At 29.9% G+C, this 19757-nt stretch overlaps 1 long non-coding RNA gene across 2 annotated transcripts in view; it reads left to right on the top strand.

Annotated features, from left to right (window-relative positions):
* The window catches only part of LOC106684689 (uncharacterized), a 174120-nt gene that overhangs the window by 13077 nt on the left and 141286 nt on the right, over nt 1–19757 (top strand). For both annotated transcript variants that reach the window (XR_010844209.1, XR_010844212.1), the window contains exon 2: nt 14148–14251. This is a non-coding gene — a long non-coding RNA (uncharacterized lncRNA). The remainder of the gene's footprint in view (nt 1–14147; nt 14252–19757) is intronic.

The raw sequence follows: 19757 nt of genomic DNA on the forward strand, positions 1-19757 counted from the left end.
TTATGATACCGTTTTAATATATTTTTTTTTTTTATAGAATTTTGTTTTAAATTTATTTGTCCATATATATAGTTACCATTTTTTTTATTATTACAATTTTTCTTCAGTTAGTGTGTATACGGTATGAATGAATACTAAGAGCTCTAATTCTGTATGACCTTTATTTTGGCAGCATCTATTATTCTTCAATAATAACTGTTATTTATAAATTAAGACAAAATATTATCACATTTTTATTGTTTTATTAAAACTTTTTTTATCCTTCAATGGTATTTTATTATTAAGGTTTCATGATATAGTGTACTCATTTAGTGAGGTCAGTTTTTTTAAAAATTTAAAGTGTATGATAGGAATGATTATTTTACTTTAAGTTTTATTGTGTTTTATTTTTCATATTTATTTATTTTTTCTACGTTTGTTATCATTTAATTTATATATCTGTAAATATTGTGTGAATGTGATCTATTATCCCTATTACCATTGTCTGTAAATATATGACAATGTAACATTACATGTTAAAATACTAATAACAAGAAAAAAGTTTTAATTTACTAAATAAAAGCAAAAAATTTTACTCTTCATTGTGCATATTGATTATTTTTATTTTTCGGGTGCTCCATTGCTAGATCTGTTGTGTTGTTGGTACCCTGAAGAAAATTGTGTTCAGTGACTGTTGAGGTTGAGTCGCGCTCTGCCGACTGTATCAGCTTATCATCTGCCCATCACTGGAGCATTAACAATCATCCAACCAGCAGCTATATAATCCTTTCGAAATAGAAAAATGCTCAGTTTATAAAGTCCGGTTTCTTATTTGTGTCTCTTTTATCTACTGCTTTTAAGTATAGATATGAGAAAACCGAAACGGTAGAATAAGAATGAAAAGAAAAAAAAATGTGAAAAGTAAACTAAGAAAGTGCCACTTTATGTATAATATAATAATTTTAATAAGTAAAATTTATAATAGAAACCTATAAATAAAATTATAAGATGTATTAAAACAAATCAAGACGGATTCATCGAAGATTTCTAAATTATGTATTTATTCGTAAGCCTAAATGTCTTAAATAGTAAACCTTCCGTAGACACAGCGAGGTTTTAGTGTTGTCATTTTATATAAATGGATTCTTTTAAATTGTAGAAATTAAATATCATTTTCACGGGGCCGTGACATAAGCTTGCAGCATTTAGTTTGGGCACCACCACTGCCTTAATCAATGTATAAATATTATTGACAAATGAAATATTTGTTTTCATTCACTACACAAAAGTATATTTTAGACGGGCAAAGTCGGCGTTCAGGAAAAGTTTAACAGATTTTCTTTATTAAATCCACCTACCATATAGGCAGGTAAATTTTGAATATATCTGCCGTTTTTTTTCAGAGTGTATCGGCGCGCATAGGCCTGGTTCGCATTGTTGAAACAATGGAAACCGATCACTTGTGTTTTTACACGTGTTATTTGTGTAAATAGATGCTTCATTTGTTTTTATATTTTATTGTTTGACAATTTTTATAATTTAAATAAATTTAAGATTGTCCAAAAGAAAAAACTTATATACCGATAAATTTATCATTTTACCTAAATTTATATATTTTTGTAAAATTATCAAATTTGAGGGTTGATGATGGTGTAATCTCCAGAAAAGGCAGGGTTTACACTTGATTTCTTCCCGCTGTATTATTTTGCCTCCGGCCCTAACTCGTCCCGGTCCTCTCTCTCCCATTGCAGCCTAGAATATAACCCTTTAATCTAATTTTACCATCTAGATCACCTCTTCCTGATTTACGGCTAATCTCTAAGCCTGTAGCTATCTAATTGATCCATAGCATCTTGATAAGCAATAACGTAATATAAATCAAAAACCAATTATCACAGATTTATTATTCCCTATAGCAACAACACATGTGATATTTTATCATCCAGATTGATATTTTGTCAACTTAGTCTTATTTTGCATCCTTATGGAATGTAGACCTCTATTTTGATGTAGACCTCTTATCCTTTTCTTATCATTTACACTCATTCTAAATTTAAAGAGACTACGTTTTACATTTTCTTAACCAAGTTATTTAATAGTCAGAATTATGTATTATGTAGATTTATATTTCCAATCAGTTTTCATTCACAAAGAAGTAATAATAGTTTGTGATACACGTAGGTTTATTTTGAAAAATATGTCCTCTCTTTGTACATATACGCATTATATATTCAATGATCAATAACCAGAAATATATTCTCATAGTTTAATTTTATTATTAAACTCCCTAACCATCAAAACCCTCTAGTTTCTTACCTTGCTTCTTCTATTCTTGGCAATCCTCCGAGGCGCCTGAAAAGAAGATAGCCTCGAGACCTTCTAGTGTAGAAATATGATTAGAGTGGCATTGGGTGATTTCTCTACATGCCTGTGTCACTCCATCTTTATATTACATCAAATTTACTTAATGTGCTTTTATGTAAATACGGTTGTTAATTGCAATAAACAAATTTTAAAAAAATTATTATTCATGAGAAACAAAATTTCGAAGTAATTTACCTTCTTCGGACTAAACAAACTTTAACGGAATCTTCCCTTAAGTCTCCCAGAAGGAGATCTGAAATTCAGTTCGAAACAGCTGCACAAATAGAAAAGTTTTGTTTATTTGTGTATTTTTTCTGACCGCAACCCTGACCAAATTCTCTTCAGGATGTGACAGCAGGGTGTAAATTTTATGAAACTTCTATTTTTGTCATAATTTTGCAACGAAAAAAATATTAAAAGTGATTTTCTGAAAACTGTAGAAATTTAAGTTAGTCAATCTGTCAATTGAAATGCTCATTTGGAAAATTAATACAAGAGAGTATTGCTACAGTGAATAATATAGAAATACATTCACAATATAAATAAATATTTAGTACAAGTAATTAAAAATTATCAATTAATAAACATAAGTGAACTAGTTAAACACATGTCACTTTGAATACCTTGTGTATTTAAAAAAAACTAGAGCACTGCAGCAGGATTTTGAGCAAGTAAAGAAAATAAATAAATTGTGTGCTGAATTTGAAAAAAAAAGTGCTGAGTCATAATAGAACTTTCCTTTTTAAATCTCAACAATGTATAGATAGTATAGAGAAAAGAAAAATACTGGTAGCTTTTTATTAGAGAATATTGTTGCTTCGGCAATTAACTATTTACAAAAAAAAAAAAAAAAATATGATAACACTTTTGAATATACAAATAATCCCAAATTAATTATCCCTAATAATAGTAATGCATACACGTTGCTGATGTTTTTATATTAATATTTCTTCACACTAATCCAATCGTAACTAATTTTGAGTTCTTGGATTGTTCTCCTAGTTCTTTGAAGAAAAATCATGCCTTCATTCTGATAACTACAAAGAATGCTGCTGTATCATTTTTTCTCTTTTAAACTTCACTTATCTCCGAGAAAGAATTTACATGAAGCTACAAAGCTTGAAGTGTGTAGAAGAAAAGTTAATATTTTATATAAAAAATGTTAAAATTTGCAATCGTTTAACTCAAACATTCAGTTATTTATTGTGTAATTTTGAGATCTTTTGAGGCAAATAAAAAATTGAATTAAAGAAGTATAAAATTGAAATAATGATTTTTTTTAGAAAAGTTTAGTAAGTAGAAAACTAATTTTTTTTTAACAGAACTGTAATTAGACATATGGTCTATTAAAAATGGACAGTTAGTAAAACAGGGAATATAGATTTTTCCGACAGTGTCATAAACATAATTTTATGTTTTATTCCTCTATATTAAAATTATATTAGTTCTGTATTATTGTTATATATTTAGCTCAGTGGTAGCTTATCTCTCTATAATTACTGATATTATTCGTTAAACCCTCTGTATTCAAGTAGTTTTTATCACTACAACACTTGCAATGTCTTGAGCTGAATACTTAGTGAGAATGTACTGTTTCATGAATATCAAATATACAGAGATATGATATGGTCAGCATTTACTAGTAACAGTCAGGTTACTCCCTGAACCACTCAAAATAAATTTTTCTACACGCCCCGTCTCGTGATTTAGTATTCCAGTGGCTAACACATTGATATATTCAATGATATTTACTAGATAATCTTATTTTAACTTTTAAAAAAATCTTATCTGTAAAATCAAGAACTTATAACCTATTAAACAATTGAATTGAAAGAAATAATTATATTCCCTGTCCTAAACCCTCTATTATAAATTCTTAATAAAATCATTAACTTGCACTGAAACCATTTCGAACATGAAAAACTCATTAATCTGATTAAGTATATGTATATTTTTTATTATATCGTCAATAAAATGGTAGCAATGAACATTATAAAATAAATGTTGCTCAACAAATAAATAAAAAGAATTTTATTCAGGTAATATACGGATATAGCCATTTTTATTTTGTTCGCGAATGGCTCCTTATCACATCTACGATAACCATTTGTTTTCTCCTCTTTCTTTTATCTTTGACAACAGGAAGTGCAGTTAGTATCTACTTATGATGGGTCCTTGAAAGGGGTTAGTCATGGGCTTATTCATAGAGACATGATTCAACCGGTAAAATGGGTTATGGGTTGTGCTATTGATGAAACTAGTTATTGCAATGTAGCAATGGATATTTATGAGGCACGAGGTATAATTATCAGAATGCCGAGGGATACGCCTTCAACCATGCCATGGATTGCCCAACTGATCTTCACTTCGCTCGGTTATTATGTTACTAGGCATTTTTAGAAATACTTATATTTTCATGAGTTTTGTCTGGTTTAGAACAGTGATGTTCATCAATCAGGCTGAAGGACGGGTTATCCCATAGATCACTATCTTACAAAGTTACTAACAGTAAGTTTGAATACGGGTCTTTATAAAATAAACTGCCAGTTCCTTTAAATTATTTTAGTTTGCCGAGAAAATCAGAAAAATAAAGCTTTGTAAAATATAGAGGGGGGAGTCAACTGAATAATTTTTAGAGTTTGACGTTTCATTGATTTTAAATGGATTTTTTAAAATGCTTAAAATTTTTTTTCTATGTTAGGAGCTTCACATTATAAAATAAAAATAGGTTCCTCTCTCTCTCTCTCTCGCCCCCCCCCCAATTTTTTTTTACTATTTGTAAACATTATAACAAATTTATTATATTAATTTATAATGGAAGGTTAGTCACTTTTAATAAGCAATCTTCCCCTAGCTGAGACCTTCCGTAGTAGTTACTGAATTTTTTTATAATTTGAAATTTTCAGGCTCACTGGCTTTTTAAGGGTTAATTCCATGAATTGTTGAAAAAATCTTTGAGAGCATTTTTTTTTTCTAAGGAGAATATTTTTGATATTCAATTACTCCTGTTCATTAAACATATATTATTGTATTTTTATTCCTTTTCAATTTTATGTTTCTCTAGGTCTTAGCGGGGCGGGTCCAAAGGGTCGCCTTATTTTTATATTATAAATGGCTCGACATAACTGTATTCCCCTACACCATGACACGTTCATAATAATTATTTCTATATGATTGTAAATTTATCTATATTGAACATTCTTAAAACAGATCTAAACAACCCATCTATCTCAGAAATAGAACTCTTTTTTAATAGTAAAATTAAGTATAAAAAATAAAAAACCTATTGACTTGTGTAAACGAATCCCTAACCCCATTATGTGTTGCGGCCCGCGTTTCTTGTACTGTCCATCCCTGATTTAACCCACACGGGGCTGAAAAAACATCAACTAGTATTATATATATAAATAATTGACAGTATAATTTCAAGATATGAAGAAAATGTCAGGGTTGCGGTAAAAAGAGAAACAAAAATAGTTAACTTTTTATTCTCCGACGTTTCGCACCACTTTGTAGAGCTTCATCAAGGCTAAAAAGACACAAAAAAACCTAATAACATTTTGACATAGTAATTTTACATTTTACATAGTATTTTTTAGCCCTGATGAAGCCCTACAAAGTGGTGCGAAACGTCGGAGAATAAAAAGTTAAGTATTTTTCTATCTCTTTTAACCTCAACCCTGACCATCCTTGATTCTTTATAATGAAGTAGTATTGTGTGTTTAATAAAAATAGAAATTATATATTTCGCTATTGGCGCGGCCTTCTAGTTAGACCAAACCAGATTTCTTAAACAGATCTTTATCTGTTCTATGACGGTGTAAATGGAACTTAATTATCTTCAATAGTTTTCTTTTTTTTTATCGCTTCCTCTTTAGCAAAAAACGTCGCTTAAAAAAATACAAAAGTCCCGTCTTCGGGACCAAGAATCGGATCTTGGTCTACATGAACTTTTTTTTTGCTCTTGATGCCTACTGTCACCTCTCTTACTATTACCCCCATTTACAGGACACCCTTTACATAGGGGAAGAATTAATGGGGACTATACAGGTGGTCGTAGCAGGTGGTCCCACAGCCTCCTTGTTATTCTATCTGCTTCAACGATTTGTTCGTCTGAACCACTATCTCTTCTGGCCCAGCTGTTCCTGATAAAGCAAGAACTGAGAAGACTTTAGTTTACAAGTTTGAGTCACCGGGGTTTCCCTTTCGATTGGTGTTAAGAGAGTCCTTGAAGGCAGAAAAGGAAGATTTGTCCTTAAATTTCTTGAGAGCAGGGCACCATGCACTAGTCCCTTTGAGAAAACCATCAATATGTCGGTAACCATTTGTCATACAGTAACACCATCATTGAAAATTTATTATTTTTCAATTGTTAACTACTCTAATTAGCTCTAAAGCTTTCTACATACAGAATAAACCCTGAGGAATAAGTTCGAGTTGATGAAAAGTAATGTTCTTTATCTTTTAAACAATTAACACTTTCTGAATATCTATTTTTAATAACTTGAAAGGGCAATACTCTACAGAAAGACGTTAAAAGATAAACTTTATTTTTTTAAAAACTTTTATCCGTAGAAAAAGTATCTGTTAATGGAAACCGGTGTTTTTACAGAATTTTATAAGTTTAACATTTTCTGCCCGTAGGATTTGCTACTTCTGCTAAGTTGTTAATCTGGGCGAGCTCAAGTGTGCCTAAGAAAAAAGTAAGTTATTTAGTTCAAAGTTTGAGCCAATTTAATTCTAACATTCTAACAAAGCTGATTTAACATACATTTGTTACGCAAAGGTATGTTAGATACGTAGATATACTATATTGTGTAGTGGCTACTATCGCTAGTGGGAGTTGGTTCCTTAGTATGTTGCTTATTTTATGCCGGTCATTAGCCTTGAGGTGTGATAATGATGGCAGAAAAAAACCATGGATGGGAATGGTACCGTAATGCGGAACACAGCTCAGTCCGTATATGTAAATTTATTGTGGATATAATACTCTGCTCTATACCTTTATAACGATAAAATAATACAAAATTCAACATGCTTAATGACATTGTCTTCTTAGGAAATACTGCATCCCAAACTCTCCAATCCCATATCACAACCCTCGAATAATGGTGCCGAAATTGGAAAATTAACTTCCCCACAGTATACTTTAATAATGTTGCTCTTACCCCTGTAGAACAGATTAGCTACCTTGGACTACATCTGGACAAACGACTATCTTGTAATCATCAAAAGCCTGAAAAGACTGGAAACTGTACGTCAATTCCGACTATTACAACACTTACTGGATAAACGGTCTAAATTTCTAATGGATTAAAAAAAACAGATGTACATGACTACGAGTATAATAAGGCCCATCTGGACATACAGGGCTGAGCTTGGGGCTTCACTAAACCTTCAAATTCCTCTCGTATCCAATCCTTACAATCCCAAATCCTTCGTAAAATCCTCAATGCTCCTTACATTTTCACAAATTAAATCATACATAATGACCTTAATGTTTCATATGCAACCTTGTTTCCTCTCCCATTCCTGACAATCCTTTGAGGTGCCTGAAAAGAAGATTACCACGAGACCTTCTAATGTAAAAACGTATTAGAGTCCTACCAATGGGTAGTGTCTCTACATGCCTGTATCACGTCATGATCTTTCATCAAATTTACTGATAATGTTATAAAAATATATATATATTATTATAATATAACTCAACAATGAACCAAAAATAATAAAGGGAATACTGGCCAACCCGCCCCGTTAAACTCTATTTGTCTCTATCCAGTTAAAAACATAGTTCATACTTAGAAATAACCAAATTTCTTTTTTTTTTTCTTTTTTTTGTTTTTCTTAAATAGAAGAGATGAGACAAATGTAGATTCAACTTTAACGCAAGGGTGTTATTTTCGAACTGTGAATAATGTATTTTTCTTTGTCGTTGGTATAAGTTTAAGCAATCAAATTATAATTCTGTCGTCCATCAATCAAAATAAACTAAAAGCAGTTTTTGTGGTATTAGTTTGAAAATTATCAAATTCGGTAAATTGGCTCCTCGCCTAGATACGGGAATTATTGATTCTAAACTATTAAATTTATATTTGTATTAAAAATGAGTGAAGAAAAGTTAGTAAGTTGTACTTATTTTATTAGCCTTATTTAGTGTTTATGTTATTAATAAAATAAGTACCACATATTAGTGTTTTTTACTCCCAACCACACACTCCCGGCCATCTTTTCCTCATAAAAACATTTTGTTGATATAAAATTAAAAATAAAAATATCCTTGAAAATAATGTGTTTTTCAGATTTAATGTAAACAAATCGTCACCAATAAAAATATTTAACTTTCCTTGTTCATTTAGTTTTGACTATTTATTTTTGCATAGATACGTTTTCATTTAAGCGTTTAGCGAATAAAGTAATCAATTCCCTGAATTGAGCCAACTGAAATAAAATGGCTTTATTGTTGTATTATTGTATAAAGCACGCTTTTGTTGAAAAATAAAAAGCAATCAGTTTATATTTATTGAGGTCAGTAAGATATCAAAAAGTCATTTTTTTTTTTTTTACTAATACACTAAAAAAGATAAATATTGTTGTTTGAATCATACAAACACACTCATTTATTAATGAATTATATTCATTTTTATAAATAACATAGATTTTACTTGTTGAAGAATGTTTTAAATATTTGTAAATAATTTTTGCTTTCTGAATCATATTGTGAAATAGTTTTTCCTTTTTATAAGCCTTACAAAACGCATTATTTTTCGTATTTTTAAAATTATAACATGACGTTACTTTATTGGATAAATAATCAAAATAATTCTAATTTTAAAAATAAATAGTCAAAATATTTTCCCATCAGCCTGAGTTTACCAACACAACGAAAAATCGTTATCTTGCAAATTCTTTGTTAAATTGAATTTAATTTCGAAATTATACTGTATTTAAATTGTTCATTTTTTTTTTAATCAAATGTTCTTCAGTAATTTGATTAAGCTTGGAATTTTGGGCACACTCAATTTCTTTTAGGCCAGTAAACTAGCCTCTTTGGCTTCGGTTGGTTTGTCCTTTTAAAAATAATCTGGTGGATAAAAGTGGTTTTATTACCTTAAAGATTTATTTTAATAGGCAGCTTTATTCTACATAATCTGTTTGTTTATTATTTTAAAGACTGTAAATAAATTAATTAATGTTTTAGAAAATTAATGTTTAAAAATTAAAAACCTCCTATTCCCCGACTTGTTTGAAGTATAATTCTGTTGCGTAACCACATCAAGGCATTCCATTAATGGATATTGATCGAAGAGTTACGAAAGCCCAAAATGTATGAATTTTCTTTAATTTATTTATTATAAAGGAAATGAAGGGATGCCGTGTGCTGCCAAGAAAAGTTCTATCGATGAAGAGAGTCTTGAAGTTGTAAGGGATGGTATGGACTAGAAAAAACTGGCGAGCTTTGAGTTTTTTCACCTGGGATATATTGCTGATTTTCTTGAATAGTGGTGTACCTTTAAATTTTTTATTTTATTTTATTTAGAATTGGGCGTATTCCAAAGATAGTACCATATACTGCGTGTACCGTCTTTCATATATAGCGGACATGAGTTTAGAAGATGATTTAAGTATTTTTAATTGTAGAATTGTACACAATATTTGTTTTTTATTTTATTATCTAGAAGTAAGTATAAATTAATTTCTTATGCCAAAATGTTCGAAAAACACAATGGTAAGACGTTTGCGACCCCGTGAGGATCTGTAGCCCTATTTTTCAAAATTACCGTTGTATATGCTTGGGTTTATAATTAATAACATCTAAACTATTACAATTAGCTAAAACATCATTATAAACTACTTAATAGTGCATTTAACTATCTTCTATTTGAGGACTAATAGAGTTCTTTATGTTCAATCAATCTTTATGTTAAATTATTTTTTTAAAATTTTTTTTTCACTTTGTTTAACATACATCGATTAAATGGATTCATGAAAAACGAAAAAATCGATTGAATGGATTCGGAATATAGAGAAAAACATCTTTTATTTATATGATGAAACCAATTTCTTAAATAACAGAAATAACTTAAAATTTGAATAATAAAACCTAATTAAGAATTGAATATACAAAACATGAAATTTTAAGAAGTCATTAAATACTTGTTGATATTCCATTCGACCTCCATATCTGTTGAGTTGGTTTATTTCTTGAGTCTTCTTAATTAATTTTCACTTAAAAATTTTGATTAAGTTAACTATTCAAGAAAAGCGGCAATATGCCCTAAAGAGGTTTGAGATATTTTCTACTTCCTAAGTATACCCTATGTTCCTCTAACCATGCGTTTTTTTCCACTTATAAAATTTATATAATAAAATAACGCATATGAATCTAAGTTGTATCGTTTATTCGGCCGAAATTGGTTTTCAACGAGACCTAATAAAAATCTATTTTCATCGTTCACAATACGACTCCTAGGTTACGATAACAATAACCGAGGTCGTTGAACTAGGTTTCTGTGCCGGCACATCAAAGGGTTGAGCCACATATATTTCTCCCTCCATTGGCCCCTGTCACTCTCCATTAAGATGAGATATTTAAGTTATTATCCCTTCAACACTTTGTTCTCTTCCTTGAAGCTCCATCTTTTGACCTCTTAACTGTCTTTATTAGGATATAAAAAAAAAATTAAGTACATATTCTTTTTGATGCTATTGTTTGAAGCTAAAATTTAAAAATGAATAAAATTTATGTAGTTATATTTTTAAAATACACTTTGTTCTTTTAGATATATGTATTTTAGTATTTAGACCATTTACGTACTAATTTATCCTTTTTACTTATGGAGTTTACTCTGTATTTTTATTGATAAAAATCATTCAACCTACAGTAAAAACTAATAAAAAAGTTTATTGTATATTAAAGGTTGTTAGCACACAGCATACTTACCAATCTATTGTATAGCATAGTATCAGAAAATTTTTGGTCATTTCAAAATCTCTATTTACCTAAAGAGAGCCGTCTTTGTTGGAATCCTTTTGAAGCAACATCTTTTTTTTTATGTGAAATTTCTTTCCGAACATTCTACAAGTACAGAAAAAAAAAATTATTCTATGACGTGAGATAAAACGGAAGTGGTTGGGAGGAGTGTACAGAATGGACGAATAGTCCCTTATAGCAGGCAAATTTTATATTGTAATAGGACAGTACGAGATTACAGTATTCCACCCATGCCGTCAGTGTCGGTCTGTTTGAGTCAATTCCTTAAAGCTTCTTCTCTGCTAATACAATACAAAATTTGCCTGCTAGAATAGACTATTCCTTTATATTATTGTTCTATTTCTTCTAATTTCTATCATTATAATAAATCTGAAACTAATATTTCCTGGTATAAGCTATAAGAGGGAACACTTATAAAGTGGTATAATTCAAAATTGTATCTTGACGCTAAAAACTGGAAACTCCGGTACTTAACCCGTGATTCAACCCTGTGGATTCGGGTGCCCTTCGAAGTCCACCCATCCACAATAAGTGAGTATCCTTAATTGGGGATAAATCTACTGATCTAGCATGATTCTGACGAAATCACCCCTTTGCAGATTTTCTAAAAAAGGAAAAATTGTTTCCCCAATTCAATCAGCAAACAAAATCCTTTACATTTCGGCTAATATGTCATCTTCACTGAAGAATGTGTTAGGAGTAATGGTCATAAGCCATCAGTTTATATTTCAGTACTTTTAAAAATATTTGAGTTAACTTTAGGTTCATCAAAACATTTTCAGTTACTTTTTAATTTTTTCTGTTGTTATTAATTAACAAAAAATGTTGGTCATTTGGAATTTTAGAATTGTATATTTTTTTCATTCTATATACTTTTTTTTCTTTTTCTTAAAATCTAAATAAGAAGTTTTTTTTTTAAGAAGTTGTAAATATTATTATTTTATCAACTTGTTACATTTGATACTTATACCAAGTGATTTTTTGCAGTTAGTTATATTTTTGTTGGGCTTTTTTTCTTTGAACACTAAGATTTCTCGTTTTCTCATTTCTTTTTTATAATTATTATTTATTATATTAATTATATTATATATTCGTGTTTGAGAGTGGTTTAGTTTATTCTTAATTTAAAACAAATTTGATCCTTTTTTTCTCTCAACTTTATTCTTTACAACTTTTCCAACGTTTCGACCCTCAGGCCATTCCCAAGGATATCTTCATATTGATGTAATTTTCTTTTTTCAAATCTTAAAAATGCAGGCTAATTACCTTTGTCCTATATAACCTTTTCTATATAATTTTTTTTCTTAAATTTAAACTTTTACAAACCACTTCTCTTCTTTCCTTCATTTACATTTGCAAACATCAATATGAAGGTATCCTTGAGAATGGCCTGAGGGTCGAAACGTTGGAAAAGTTGTAAAGAATAAAGTTGAGAGAAAAAAAAAGGATCAAATTTGTTTTAAATTAAGAATTATTTATTATTTTATTTTTCCTGTATTCGCATTTTCTTTGTTATTTTCCTTGCAAGACCAATGCTCTGTTTATTTATTTATTGCCCTGTTCTAGGCTAGAACAACTGAGATAATAAATAAATAAAATAAGTATTTATACACGACTTAAGTTGATTAATGCCTATCTAAGTGATTTTCGTATTTTTTTTATTTTGTTTTTTTGTAAAATATACTTATGTAAAATGTAAAGATGAAAAATCCGTAGTTGAAAACACGGTTAAACTATATTTAAAATGCCTACATTTATTAGCAATTACTATTGCATGATGTTATTACATACATTGAATATTCAGATTATGATTTTTAATCATTAATGTTTACAAGGATCAGTATTAACGATGAATTCCCACACAACTTGTTCGTATTGTCACACTATTCGAAGGGTAATAGAGCAAGTGTACCGACTGAAACTCGACCCATCTACCTCATTCTTCTGTATGGAGGAAACAGTGATTAGTCAGTTATTCAACTGAACACCAACTTATTCAATTAAACTTTATCAAAAGCTTTTGATAAGTCTAAGTTTGAAGTTAAAGGGGAAAATTCAAGATCTGTGAAACCTTAAGATCCATGGAAAACTAAAGCAATTTGTACTTCTTTAGAAGTTTATCGTATGATTTGAAACATATCTGTGATCGTGAAAATTTTTGAGCTCGTCATTGATCTTACCTATTTAAATGGATCATACTCCAATAGTCGACTGGGATAAAAGAAAAATATTTCCTTCGGTTTATCTTATATTGAATGAATTTCCTTGTAGTTGAATTACACGGTTAACTAAAGTGCATGGTTAACATTATGTTTTTTTTTTCGCTTTAAATTGAGAGTTTATATACGTAACACGTATAAACGTTTTACGAGTATTTGTAGAATGCGGGTTTTGTAACTAATACAAATGTACCTAAATGAAATTATAGGTATCTTATAAAACAGTCCCGCCAACGAAATCATTAAAAATCGTGGTGTCGCTAAAAAATTAATTATTTTACTATAAATAATAAAATTAAATGACATGTGTGTATAAGGAAGGAGAAGATGATAGGGGAAGAATATTACACAAATAAGTTGAAATAACTTATTTAATAGTACAAACGTTTCGGCCAAAATGTCTAGCCTTCATCAGAGCTAAGAACAAAGAACAAAATAACAACCAATGAATACAAAAAATAAAATATTAAGAGAATGACATAACAGAATGAAATTAATAATATGAAGTAATTAAGTAGAAAATTGTATCCATGAAATTTAATGGATTCAGTTTTAATGAATAATTAATTGTTTTTTTTCGATTATTTTTGCAGAGGATATGAAATAATCTGCAAGGTGCCTGAAGGAGCAGCGCTGGACTCGCAAGCCACAACCCTTCACATAGATGGGGTGACACTCCACTTCAAAATAGTTCCAGGTTTGATGAATTACACTTAATTATATCAATTTTTTTGTATAAAAGTTAAATAATTAGTGAGTTAATTTTGATTTTGGCGAGAGCTGGGTGAAGTTGGTACATTTTATATTTTTTCTTATAAATTGTGCATTAAAAATGTAGTTTTTTAAACGTTTACTATTAGCCTTCTTGTAACTTAGTGTTTTCGACGAAATCAGAACAGTTTTGCAATTATAAAGAAGTGAAAAAGCCCAAGATGGCGATGTAGGGTATCGTGAAAAAAATTTTTTTTATTATTATTGTGGTTCCCTTATCAAATTTACTGTTATATTATTGATTATTAAAAAAAATTGTAAAAAGTTTGCTGTTACAAGAACTGCTTCAATGAAAGGTGATAAAATAACTGAGGCCGTTGTAGGCGAGTGTGTTAAGGCGTCACCTTAGCAACTTCTCAACTGCAGCAGCGCACGTTCGATTCCAGTCTGGGTGGTCGACTTTTTTTTTTTTAGACGTTCTCATAGAATGAAAACGCGACCTTCTCACTCTTGTTGGAATAGGGTGGTAACCTATAGGATAAACCCCATCTGTTTAAAATTCCCAGAAAAGTGATAAACAAAAAAGGTTATAAAATAACTCAACATTGAAACAGTATACGCTGGATTAACACTTTCATTGTATGTAAGTTAAATATCATATATGAGATTCTAAAAGATGGCCAAATGAATCATTTATCAGGATTCGATTACCTTGAAAAAATCTTATTTTGAGTCGGTTTTATTTTGTTTCATACATCAAAATCCGGCTATTGAACATCTATAATGTTTTATTTTTATGTATTTATTTATTAAAATTTAGTCATTTTTTAAATGTAATATAGTAGATGTGCGTAATACATTAATTTGCGTGACATTTTTGTTTCGAGGTTTGGCAATTTTCTTTATTTTCTTAATTACAATAAAAAAATAAGGTAAAAAGAATCGTTACGTTCAGAAGACTCAATCCACCCAAAAGATTGAATCGTTGAGATTTGGTTCCGTTGAACTCCTGACTAGTACTAATGCAGGAGTGCCCCAGGTCTTCGCTAACGAACTCCTCTTGTAGCGGAGGGGGTAAGGACCAACGGAATCGCGGGCACTCACGCCTTCCGGTCACGCGGCCTGGAGAAAGGTTCCAGCTTCTTCCCTCCAGCCAATCGGTTCCTGACCTTCCTTGAGATGGTTTCGTATCCACCTCGTGATTTATATTTCATTTTTATTTCTAAAATATTTTCCGACTTAGTCTGTTAAAAGGAAGGGAGAGACTTATTCCCACATAGAGATAGTTTGAATTTTGTTTGATTGTTATATTGTATTCTTTTAACATACTAAAAGTCTAAAAAACTCTATGTGCTTTTCTGGCCGCAATCTTGAATATGTGTTTAAAAATTTAAAAAAAAAAATCTTTTTTGGTAATAATCGACAGACAATTTCATTCTGAACAAATTTATGTTATTGGTTTTAGAGTATGAGAATAAATCAAAAAATGGTAGTGGAAAATCTTAAAAGCCTTCACATTTTTCACCCTTTGCCCAATATTTTTAAAGCTATCTTCCTTACAACAAAAATTAATAAAACCTTTTTTGAAGTAGTATAAATTTCTTAAAATTTGATCTCTCACTCTTTAATTTGAAATGCAATTATACTAAATTATTTTTTTTTTCCAATTAAGAAGAATTCATATTTTGTGAAATTATTTTAGTATTATATTTAATATTATAGAAACTGGTACAAAGATAATAATCAGAAACTATACTGTATTTTACATATACCTTGATTCAATTTACAAGTCAGTTAATGGTGTATTTTTATAAATGAATACTCTTTGCTTAAGGATGCTACATGATGCCTATTCCGCTATAAAATTCATCATATGTTATTTGATCATAAGATAATAAAATAAAATGATTATCTGACTCTTGGCTATAAAACATTTAATTATTGTATTCTTTTTAATTTTAAGCACATTTAATAATTATATTCTTTTAAAACTTTTCTGTCATTATCTTTATTCTTCTCCAGCATTTCAGCACTCAGACCATTATCAAGGAGACCCTAAAAATTCATATTTTTTTGTTTAAGATTTTATTTATCACAATAACACCATATTTCTAATGGTCAATTAACCTATTGTTGATTAGTTGTTAAAAATGGTTATTTATCAGTAACTTATGTTTTTCCAAGTTGTAATATTACAAAAATTAGGTCTATATCCAGTCTATGGTTCAAAATTGTTGCAATAAAGAAAATATCGGTTTACTACAAAAATATATATATATATATATATCAAAATAATATATATATTTTTTTTATGAATTTATCCCTTTTGATCCAAGTTTTATTAACTGCATCTATTACAAAGAAAATTGCATTATCAACCTGATAGTGCAAGTCACGATTAAATAAGCATTAAAAACTTAGTAGTAACTCATAAAGATAACGGATGGAAAAGATGCGTTGAATAATCCTTGCTGAGATTGCTTTCTCAAGAAGTAGAAGCTGTTTCAGGTTATAATTTAATGGCAATACCAATGACATCACAATACTTTTACAGTTTGAGCTTTATAATAGTTTGATACCAAACGGGAAGGTGTTAGCGTGCTATCGTCACTTCTCTCTTCTAAAATATATAGGCGACAATTAATAGTTTCTACCGGCCTATTAAGAACTTCATAAAAATTACATTCTTTGAAATTAAATCTATAATTATTTTAATCATTGTTACAGAAAGGGGTAGTTTGGTTTTGGTAATGGCGAAAAACATTGCTCATCATCAATGCCTTTGTTTCTTATTTATTTTTTGCTTATATTTGTTTTATTTTATTTTCAGTCCAAAAATAAAATAAGCTAACAAACGTTCAAGGTTATATTTCTTACAGTAAACCTTCTGATTTTTTTAAAATGTATACTATATATTATATTATGCATTTAGTAAATTTGATCTCAATTATAATGGAGTGATACACGTGTGTAGAGAAACTACCCATTGGTAGCTCTCTAATGACGTTTTTACATTACACAACAGGTCTCGTGGCCATCTTCTTTTCAGGCACCTCAAAGGATAGTCAGGAATGGGAGAGGAAGCAAGGTTAGAAACTAGTGTGTTTGGGTGATTAGAGCGTTTATAATGCAAGGAATGATATCTGGTTCGGGCTAGATCGGTTACATATGGAACATTAAGGTCATTATGTATGATTTTATTTGTGATAAAGTAAGGAGCATTGAGGATTTTACGAAGGATTTTGGAGTGTAAGGATTGGAATTTGAAGGTTTAGTGGAGCCCCAAAGCTCAACTCCGTATGTCCAGATTGGCCTTATTACAGTCATGTAGATAAGTCTTTTGTAATGAATTATTTAATCTGCTTATTTAAAAATTGAAATACTATTTTTATTAGTTTATCATCGTCTCTCACAGTTTTAGAAATATCCAGGTTTAATCCTAATCTATTGAGGTGAAACGTGAAATATCGGCATTCATTGACGGAAGACATGGCTTATTGTCAAATCGTTTTTATAATACTGGTATTTCGGAGGCGTTTGTTTTTAGATAAAATAGGAGTGAGTGAGCCTCGTGTGTTCTGTTCTTCGTCTAGTCAGTAGGACCTCCCCTCTATGATATTGTGGCGGCAAGATTATTGATGTCTTCAGCGGTATAGTCGACGTTATAGTACAAGAGCCGGGAAGAAAAAAAGGCAGTTATCTCTGCCCCTAATTTTTGATTACTTTAATGAAAACTATATATAATTACTAGTCAAAATTAATGAGTCTGTCAAGTATAGGTAGGGGGAATAAAAAATGGCGGTTGTATCAAAACCTTAAAAAAAAACATTAATTTTTCATTCGGAGCTCTGTATCTTAAAAACTAACCACAACACTAGAAAATCTAAGAGAAAATTATTTAAAGAAGAGTAAATTTGCTGAAATATTAGTCCTAAATGAGTTATTTACGTCCAATAGTCCTCGAGATATAGCTTTTTAAAAAGCAAAATTTCTTTTTAAAATCTACTGAAAGATTAGTTGTTAGTTAATTTATTTTGTTGAAGTTAGTATAACAGTGATCTCGCACGCTGAATGTTATTGTATACTTCACCAATATTATATGGACTACATATTCTCTTGGTATTATCAACATTATTCCCAGATTGTTTTTAAAGAAATACATATTATACCGTTATAAACAGGATGAGTGAGACTAATAATAATGTGGATGAGGAAAACACTGATGGTTCTTCAATACGATTTATCAACAGAAAGTCTGGTCCAAGAAGACGTTTATCGTTTTCCCCGGATTCATCTGATTGCAACAGTACAAATTTTCCAACAAACACATTGATTGGAAGTAAAAGATGTCGTAATCCGGATAAATGGACACGAAATTTACAAAAGCATAACAGAACAAAAATTTTGGTATACAGAAATAAGAGAGGAAAAATAAAAACATTTGTCGATATAAAATGCAGATGCATATCTGCATCAAGAACTGTAACATTACCGACGATTATGTTTTGGCTATTCTTTCTTATTAATTTTATATACCGTTAGATGAAAGCTATATCTGTATTTATGCATTCTACATTATATATTTGAATTTATATAATAACAGGGATTTTAGAAAACAATAAAAGTACTTCATCGCGTTTCTCAACTTTTTGTTTTATGGAATTAATCGATGTGTGCACTGAACGGCTCAATTGTGAATCTGTTGTTTTATGTTCAAGTATGAACATTGTTGTTTAGACTAATGAAGAGTGTCCCTAACAATTCATCTTTATCATTAAAATAGGGAAACGCAGTATAATCTCAAAGATTAGCTCATTTCTGATTAAACTGAGTTAAACTTTCGGTACCTCGAAAGTTCTCTTGCAGCTCGATCAGCCAATTCGTTCTCTGCGATTCCCACGCGACTTTGAACATTTTCATTTTGTTGAGTGTTTAGGTAGGAATGAATGCAGGAAACGTTTAGGTGTTCCGGATACATACAGTCTAAACCTTTTAACGAGTTTAACAAATCTGTAATTATTGGTGGAACAAAAACAAGCAAAAGTGAAGTGCAGCTGCTATTCTATTGAGTTCGGCATTGAACATGTTGCATTGTATGTGGAGTTTAATTTTCTACGTTGAATCATTGGTTACTAAGGGCGATGCTAATGATTGGCCTGATTTATATCTGTCTGTGTAGAATTTAAAGGATTCCGTTGTGTTTGAAAAATATGTGAAAAATCGGCTTTATATTCAGCTAGTTTGTTATTATTTTTAGGGTCTTTGGAGAGATCTAGAATTATTTTAGGATGTTGGTGGATGGTTGTTTTCCAATTTGTCAATGGTTAACGTTTTGAGAAAATAGATTCTTTTTTATTTCAGAGGAAATAATTTTGCTTCTTAAAGAAGTAGACAATTTAGAATTGAAAATATATTTGTATGTCGGTTGTTTAGCCTGTGGAAATAATTTTAATCTTCTGAATAAAAGAAGTGATTGTCCAGTTTCAGAACAT

This window comes from Halyomorpha halys, unplaced genomic scaffold (genome assembly GCF_000696795.3).
Source record: "Halyomorpha halys isolate HHAL.00 unplaced genomic scaffold, Hhal_1.1 Scaffold602.1, whole genome shotgun sequence".
Lineage (NCBI taxonomy): Eukaryota > Metazoa > Arthropoda > Insecta > Hemiptera > Pentatomidae > Halyomorpha > Halyomorpha halys.